Source organism: Dromiciops gliroides, chromosome 6 (genome assembly GCF_019393635.1).
Source record: "Dromiciops gliroides isolate mDroGli1 chromosome 6, mDroGli1.pri, whole genome shotgun sequence".
Classification (NCBI taxonomy): domain Eukaryota; kingdom Metazoa; phylum Chordata; class Mammalia; order Microbiotheria; family Microbiotheriidae; genus Dromiciops; species Dromiciops gliroides.
The window spans coordinates 244886015-244894858 of record NC_057866.1 but is presented as its reverse complement, the minus strand read 5'-3'; the positions used below and the strand labels follow the sequence as shown (position 1 = coordinate 244894858).

General features: G+C 40.2%; 1 protein-coding gene across 1 annotated transcript in view; it reads left to right on the top strand.

Moving 5' to 3' along the window:
- The window catches only part of DDIT4L (DNA damage inducible transcript 4 like), a 7557-nt gene extending 5129 nt beyond the window's left edge, over positions 1-2428 (top strand). The window contains exon 3 of the mRNA XM_043972517.1: positions 1-2428. This exon is cut by the window's left edge and continues 642 nt beyond it. The gene's annotated coding sequence lies outside the window, so the exon portion shown is untranslated.
- The last annotated feature ends 6416 nt before the right edge of the window (positions 2429-8844 follow it).

The following is an 8844-nucleotide window of genomic DNA, read 5'->3' as shown; positions in this document are numbered from 1 at the left end:
CCAAAGCATTAATCTTGTGGCCAGCCCAAAACATCCCCAAGGGAGTAGACACCCTCCACTGATTAAGACCATAGCCAGTGAAAAATGGGATGGAGCAGGAGGTAATGTGGTGAGCAATAGTCTTTCATTTGGGGAGCTGCATCCACTCTGGCCCATCCTTTCAGAAGCAGGCAGGCCACTCAGTAATTAATTCATTAGTTACATCCAACCAGTCAGTCCTGGAGCTGAACTGGTTGACAATATGAATGACGTTTTGCTTAGTTTGCTCTTAATAATGGCACTTTAAAGGTTCTTCATAATCCTTCCAACTATATAACCTTATTAAACGAAGCTCAGCCAATACAAAAATGTCTGAAAGCTCAGAAAACCATCACTCCTACCTTGCATTGAAGGGCTCCTATCCCCACAAGGTGGAATTTAAGTCTCTGAGCTTAACTTCAAACTGACCCTTGGAAAGAGCTGATTAGGAATGTTACAGAGACACTGTCTTTTCTCTTGCCACCTTCAAAGATATGGAGGGAACAAGCTTGCATTATAACTTCAACAAATTTTTCACGGTTTTACTCAGCTTTATTTGTAAGGTATAGGCTCAACTTTTAAAAGGTTCTATATTGCACACTATCTTTTGAATGGGGAGAGGTGATAAATAAAGCAGAGCAGCAGCATGATAATAATAGAGCACTGGCCCTGAGTTCAAATCCTGCCTATATTGCTTACCTTAGTCAAGTCACTTTAAGTTCCCTAGCCCTCAGTTTCCTCATTTGTAAAATGAGTTTTAGGGTTGGAAGAGACCTTAGATTCCACCAAGTCTAACATGATCATTTTAAAGATGAGGAAACTGAGATCGGAGAGGTTGAGAGGCTCCACCAGGGTCGCATAACTAATAAATGTCTGAGGCAGGACTTCTTCTGACTCCAAATCCAGTGCTTTATACCACGTCTCTCCCCTGAAGCAATGAGGGGACTAGATACCCTGCATGGGTACTGTAAGATCTATGATCCTATGATCAGCTCTTGTTAGAGCCCAAACAAAAACCCCAGAAAGTCAGGCTGGGCTTCTGCGGCTATAATGGTGATGGATTTCAGGAAGACGTTGTCTGATCCAATCCCTCTCTCAATGGACCTCTAATTTAACAAGCCTTTCCCCAAACCATTAGATTTAATCCTTGATCATTTTCTGTGGCCCAAAGAATTATTTGATGGGCTTGGCTATTTAGCTTCTTTTCAACACTTCTTGGGTTTAATCTTTGATCACCTTCTCACCTTGGTAGCCACTCTTCATTGCTCTGATCTTCCCTGACTCTCTACAGGAAAACACAACAACCAGGAACAACTGTTTCTGAGCACTTTTCTTGCTCCTACAAGCCTCTCAAGTAATAACTGGATTACAAATTGCTTATTTGCTACTATTCTAATTATCAGGCTCAGCATATTCACATGAAGTCGCCAATGATTATGGAGACTTGGTTTATCATAGCATCAAAAATGTTATCAAGAGTTTGGGTAACTCAGGCAAATACCTCAATCTTTTTGTTTTTAAATTTCCCATGGCCTGAACTCTAGGCTAACTCTGTCCTCTAATCAGTTTTCCCACTGTTTAGTATATGATAATGAGAACTTTGATCTTAGTATAACAATTTTCAGTTGTGTTCAATGTTCAATGCCTTAGTTTCCTCGTGACAGGTGATTTTGTAAATTGAGATAACAAGAGTTCATTTATCCGGATACTCTTACACAACAAATTTAGGGCAACTAAGTAATGAAGTGGATAGAGTGCTGGGCCTGTAATCAGGAATACTTGAGTTCAAAACCAGCCTCAGACATTTACTTTCCGTGTGACCCTAGGCAAGTCACTTAACCCTGTTTGCCTCACGTTCCTCATCTGTAAAATGAGCTGGAGAAGGAAATGGCAAACTACTCAATATTTTTGCCAAGAAAACACCAAAGGGGGTCAAAAACAGTTGGACACTCCTGAAACAAATGATACCACCTACCACCAAGCATACCTGAGGCAGGGGTTCTAGCACAATAAGCACAGTGTTACTCAAAAAATTGTTGGGATCCACTGTCTTGTCCCACAGCTGTCATAAATTGTAATTAGTTCCTTTGGGATTATGCCGGATTCCACCAAATCGAATGTGTATAGTGTTTGGGAATTAGACCATTGCAGTGGAACTTGTGGTAGATATCTGTTATTGTTTGTGGCTTAACGAGTACCATATCTCTCTAAGTATGGCTGGCCAAGAAGCCCTGTTAGGACTTCCTCAGCATGGATGTGGAATTTTTATTCCATGAACAGCTGCTGGTTTCACTTGTGTCTTTCTGGCTTACAAGATGGTGACAGCTCATGGAGGTTCTTAAATTAATATTCCTGTTAAAGGAAATTCAAGTTTGTCTATTTTTGACAATAAAGCATCATATATTTTTGATTTTCTAGCTGTTTGTCTTTCTTGGAATTGTGGATTATTCATTAAGAATGACAATAGTAGACAAATGACTTCTGAATATTATATGGTGACATTGCTTTGGGGTACATAGTTCCCAAGTAAACTCTCCCTTCATTTGGTTGGCATTGTAAATGGTATCAATTGTACTCTGAACACAAGTATTCCAATAATTTGTGGGTTTATGGATTAACAAAATGTATGTTCCATCTATAACTTCTTTTGGATATTACAATAATAATTTTTACAATGAGTCAGCATTAAGATGAACTCCACTGTGTCCCTTTCAAAAATAAGCTTAAAATCCTAGTCCAATCAGTTTCTTGGCGGGGTTTCAATGTCTCCTTCACCCTGACTATCACAGTAGGGCCACAGAAGCAGCTAACCCATTGAATAGAGCGCTGAGGGGCAGCTAGGTGGCGCAGTGGATAAAGCACCGGCCCTGGAGTCAGGAGGACCTGAGTTCAAATCTGGCCTCTGTTAAGGGCTAAAATTCTAGCTAGTCTGTCTAAAATATTTAATGAGTGGTCGCCAATAAATTATAAGTTTTAGCAAGAGTTAGACTTTTAAGCATTTATTAAGGAGAATAAGAATTTGGTAAAGAGAGAGAGAAAGGTCTAGATTCCTATCTATTAAAGGGAGAGCGCATTTCTAGCTCCCTTCTCCGCCAGAGTCCAGAGGAAAGAGAGCGAGACTGAGCGCCAGTCTCTTCCTTCCTCCTCCCACTAGCCCGCGTCACTTCCTGACTCCTGGTCTTGCCCTCAAAGACCTTCCCTTCATGGGCAGAACTCCTCTACAGTAAGTATCCAGCAGGTGGCGTTATTCCAATCGTTACACCTCAAACACTTGACATGTACTAGCTGTGTGACCCTGGGCAAGTCACTTAACCCCCATAGTCCCGCAAAAAAAAAAAAAAAGAAAAAGAAAAAGAATAGAGCACTGGGCCTATAATCAGAAAGACTCAAGTTCAATTCCAACCTCAGAGACTCAGTAGCTGTGTGACCCTGGATAGGTCACAACCTGTTTGCCTCAGTTTCTTTATCTTTAAAATGAACTGGAGAAGGAAATGGCAAACCACTCCAGTATCTTTGCAAGAAAACTTCAAATGGAGTCATGAAGAACCAGATGCAAATGAAAAAACAACTGAACAAAAGGCTCTATATAAATGCTTATTTCCCACAAATATGTATTTGCGTATATATGATGCTTCTTGTCTATAGAGTCTTGATCTGCTGTTTAGGTAACAATGAACAATTTGGATCATTTTTTTTTTAAGTGAAGCAATTGGGGTTAAGTGACTTGCCCAAGGTCACACAGCTAGTAAGTGTTAAGTGTCTGAGGCTGGATCCGAACCCAGGTACTCCTGACTCCAGGGCCGGCGCTCTATCCACTGTGCCGCCCAGCTGCCCCCTGGATCATTCTTAAATCTACTTTAAGGTTATATTATTGGTTCATTGGAAGACTCTGTGCAGATTTTTCTATCCTTATCCTTTCTCACTATCATTAAACCTAGCCTTCAACCACAGAAGTAGAATGAGGGACATCCACGACCAATTAAAGATGCAGTGGGTAAGGAAGAATATGACCACAAACCTTCAGTTCTTAATTAAAACACACATACCTTTGATTCGTGTGACTTTTTTCTAAGTGTTAGAATAAGAAGAAAGTGTTCTAACTACTCGCTTGAGAATAACAATCGTTAGAAACTGGATGCAGCTCACTTTTAAGGTCTACAAAGCATTTCCTTCATTAAAACTCCTGAGGAGGGGCAGCTAGGTGGCGCAGTGGATAAAGCACTGGCCTTGGATTCAGGAGGACCTGAGTTCAAATCCAGCCTCAGACACTTGACACTTAACTAGCTGTGTGACCTTGGGTAAGTCACTTAACCCTCATTGCCCTGCAAAAAGCAAAAAACAAAACAAAAAATCCCTTGGGGAAGGGGCAGCTAGGTGGCACAGTGGATAAAGCACTGGCCCTGGATTCAGTAGTACCTGAGTTCAAATCCAGCCTCAGACACTTGACACTAGCTGTGTGACCCTGGGCAAGTACTTAACCCCCATTGCCAGGCAAAAAAAAACAAAAACAAAACCTTGGGGAGGGGGGAGGGAATATATTGAAAGTGCACAGTAGGGGCAGCTAGATGGTGCAGTGGATAGAGCACCGGCCCTGGAGTCAGGAGGACCTGAGTTCAAATTTGGCCTCAGACACTTGACACTTACTAGCTGTGTGACCCGGGGCAAGTCACTTAACCCCAATTGCCTCACTTAAAAAAAAAGGGCACAGTAGAGAATAAAAGAAAATGTATGTATAGAAAGCAGGGTGGCTTTGAAAACGACTACTAGTACTTCTTATATAGTTTTTCCAAGAAAGTAAACATTGCAAAATGTAAATTCATGGTTTAATTGTGAATCCTCATTTTAGGTTGTGCTATATACATGGAAATGTTCTTTTGTGTTTACTATTTAAGTTGAAAATGAATTTTTTAAAAAATTTTTAAAAGAAACAGAAATCCTGAGGCATGGTAATATGTGTTTCATTTGCTAATAAAGAAATGGTCTCATAGAGGTTGTAACTTGTCTAAGGTCACTTAGGTAAAATAGTAAGCATCAGTGCTATGATTTAAACTCAGTTCTCTTTAATCCAAGTTGAATGTTCTTGGTATTTCACCTTTACTATTTCATATGAGTAGGACAGCTAGATGGTACAGTGGATGGAGTGCCAGGCCTGAAGTCAGGAGAACCTGCCTGAGTTCAAATCTGGCCTCAGACATTTATTAGCTATGTGACCCTGGACAGGTCACTTAACAAAAGGAGAGAAGGAAGGAAGGAAGGAAAGAAATATGCCAACAAAAGCAAGATAATGTGGCTATTGTAGGTAGTAACAGTAAACTTGCAGTATCTCAGTAATCTAATGTTAAAATCAATTTGTTAAGTACCTACTTGGCAAAAGGTGAGAAGCAATATGGTAGAGTGGATAGATTGCCTTTGGAGTCAGAAAAACCTGCGTTTACATTTTGCCTTTGAAACGTGCTAATTGTATGATCATGGGTATTTACTTCCATGTCCCAGGCAACCTTTTAAGACTAAAAGTTAAATGTGATTTGCTATTTTCTGAACCCTACCACCCAAAGCAATTTCTACCACCACCACCCTTCCCCCCCCCAAAAAAGTACAAGGCTCTCACTGTGCTCAGAACTAGGGATGCAAAGCTGGCAAGTAGTTCTAACTCCCAAAGAATTTCATTATTTTTTTTACTTTTGTTATTTTATTATATTTATTATCATATATTTATAATTGGTTTTAGCATTTTATTATATTTCATTTGTTTTTCATTAATTATTTTATTATATCAGGAATTCTTAAGCAACATTGTAGATTGAAAAGATTAAGACTTGGAATCAAGAATTGAGTTCAAATCTTTGCCCCAACGATCACTAGACATGTAACTGTAGACAAGTCATCACCCTGAGCCTATTTCCTCATCTGTACTTGTGAGGAAAGTGCTTTGTAACCGTGAGGTGTTTTTGTCTTTGGCTTCACCCTCAAGTGTCAATGATAATCACTCCCTATGGTGTCCCCCTTTCACCCTGGTGATTTGTGCACTCCCTGAAGAGGTGGGTAGAAAGTATCAAGTACATTCAGTGTTCCTCTGTGGTTATCAGAGAGTCCCAAGTAGCAGAACTGGGATTTGAGCCCTGGTCATCAGACTCTGGGCCTAATATCCTTTGCCCTGTCCTATAATTTCAGCATCCTTGCTCTAAAGACTCTCAGTGTCTTTATTTTAGATGTTTATTTCAGATGACATCACATTATAGGATGCCCTGGACCTGTGATTCCATTGACATAAAAACTCCCATTACCAATGCAAAGAAAGATCAAAGACCAGCTGCAATTTTGTATCTTAAGAGTCTTAGAGTATTCCCTGGGACATCCAGGGGTTAAGTGACTTGCACAGGGTCACACAGCCTGCATGTGTTCAAGGAAGGATTTGAACCCACTCCTTCCTGACTCTAAGCCCTCATATTGCCCTTCAACAATGCAGGATAGCACACATTCCATGTCAAATGAATGGTAGAGACAGGAAGTCTAACAAGAGTCCAGAAAAGGGAGGGCTTACTGTGGATGGGATTGGTCAGGTGAGATTTTGTGGGAAAGATAGGACTTGACCTAGGTACTGGAAGATAATGAAAGAACAGAGGGAGAACACTCCCAACAAGGAGAACCACATGAGCAAATGCTTGTGGTATGTTGAGGGGAGATGAGTGCACCAGTTGATCCAGAGTAGTGTCTTTATGTGAGGGACTAATGAGAAATAGATTTGGAGAGAGAAGTAAAAATAAATGTCCCTTAAAATCCAAGTTAAAGTGCTTGGTTCATGGGGAGCCATTGATTCTTAACTAGGAGGTGATGGGTGCAAATTAATGTCTTAGGAATGAGAATATACTGGGTTGCAGATGGTGGTGGTGGTGTTTTGTGGATTGGTTGTGTCTGACTGTGACTCCATTTGGAGTTTTCTTGGCAAAGATACTGGAATGGTTTAACATTTCCTTCTCCAGCTCATTTTACAGTTGAGGAAACTAAAGCAAACAGGGTTAAGTGACTCACCCAGGGTCACACAGCTAGAAAGTATCTGGGGCTGGATTTGAACTCAAGTCCTCCTGACTCCAGGGCTGGCACTCTATCCACTTGTGCCATCTAGCTACTCAATGATAGCTTAGAGAGGAGTCATCCTGGAAACAGGGAGACAAAATTAGAGCCTATAATAATAGTCCAGCCACAAAGCCAAGAGGCATGATAAAGAAAAACTTGAAAACACTCGGAGTGACTAGATGTGAGGAGAAAAGGAAAGAAAGAATCATGTGCTGCGGACTTGGTGTCTTTCAATTTCATACGTAACATAAAAGGTGACATGATCATCCAGCTCTCTTGCTCTCTCTGGAATACGTAGCAAATAGGGATCTCTCTGGGACTTTCCCTGATGGATGAGAGAGAGAGAGTCAAACACCCTCTCCTTGATGAAAATGGTCCCTGCTCACGTATGGCTGTTAGGAAAAGCTCAGCTGGACAAGCAGAACATTGAACCCCTCCAGACGCCTCTTCTGCTTGCTTGCTTGCTTTGTTCTAGCAGAGATGGCTCAACATCAATCGCAAGGTGGACATTTCAGCCTTGAACCAATCATTAAATATTTATTAACTGCCTACTATGTATTAGGCACTGAAGCTACAAGTACAAAGAATGAAACACTCCTCAATCTCGATGAGCTTAATTTTTAATGGAGACAATATTTAGATATAGAAATAAAATACAAAATGAATAAATACAGATGTAAACAAATTAGAAAAATATAAATTCATCAATAAGCATTTTTGGGGGGCCAGGCAATGAGGGTTAAGTGACTTGCCCAGGGTCACACAACTAGTAAGTATCAAGTGTCTGAGGCCAGATTTGAATTCAGGTCCTCCTGACTCTAGGGCCGGTCTATCCACTGAGCCACCTAGCTGCCAAATGATGTTGTCCTCTGAAGAAACAGGAAAGATTGGAAGGAGGAAAGGTTTAGTGCGGGGTTCTTTCAGCCTTTTTTGTCATAATAGATTCATTTGGCAGCCTGATGAAGTCTATGAATGCATTCCCAGAATAATATTTTAAATGCATAAAGTAAAATACATAGGGTTACAAAAAACCCCAATTATATTGAAATGCAGTTTTCAAAATGTATGTTTTTTTTTAAATTCACAAACTCCAAGTGAAAATCCCTGGTTTAGGGGAAAAGAAAATGAATTTAGTTTTAAGCATTCAAGTTTAAAATGTCTTGAGAATATTCAGTTTTAAATGTATAATAGGCAATTGGTAATGCAGGACTAAAGCTCAGGAGAAATATTAGGACGGGAGATATCCATATCTGTATGGATATCTATATATAGATATATACATACATATATTTGGAGGTTCTTGAAGGAAGCAGCCAATCAGAAGATGAGGCCACAAGGGTAGACAGTACTTTGAATATGAAGAAGTAGTCCAGGGGTCTATTATACAGAGAGAGAGAGAAAGGCCTAATAAGGTTACTGATAGAGAAAGAGAGAATAGAGAAAGAAGAAAAGAAAAGAATAGAGAGAAATAAATCTTGGGGGATGGCCACAATTAAGAAATGTGATATGAATAATGAGCCAACAAAGGAGATTGAGAAGAAGCAATAATACTGGTTGGGGCAGTTAGGTGACTCAGTGGATAGAGCACTAGTCTTAGAATCAAGAAGAATCATCTTCCTGAGTTCAAATCCAGCCTCAGACACTTATTAGCTATGTTACCCTGGACAAATCACTTAACCCTGTTTGCCTCAGTTCCTCATCTGTAAAATGAGCTGGAGAAGGAAGTGGCAAACCACTCCATTATCTTTGACA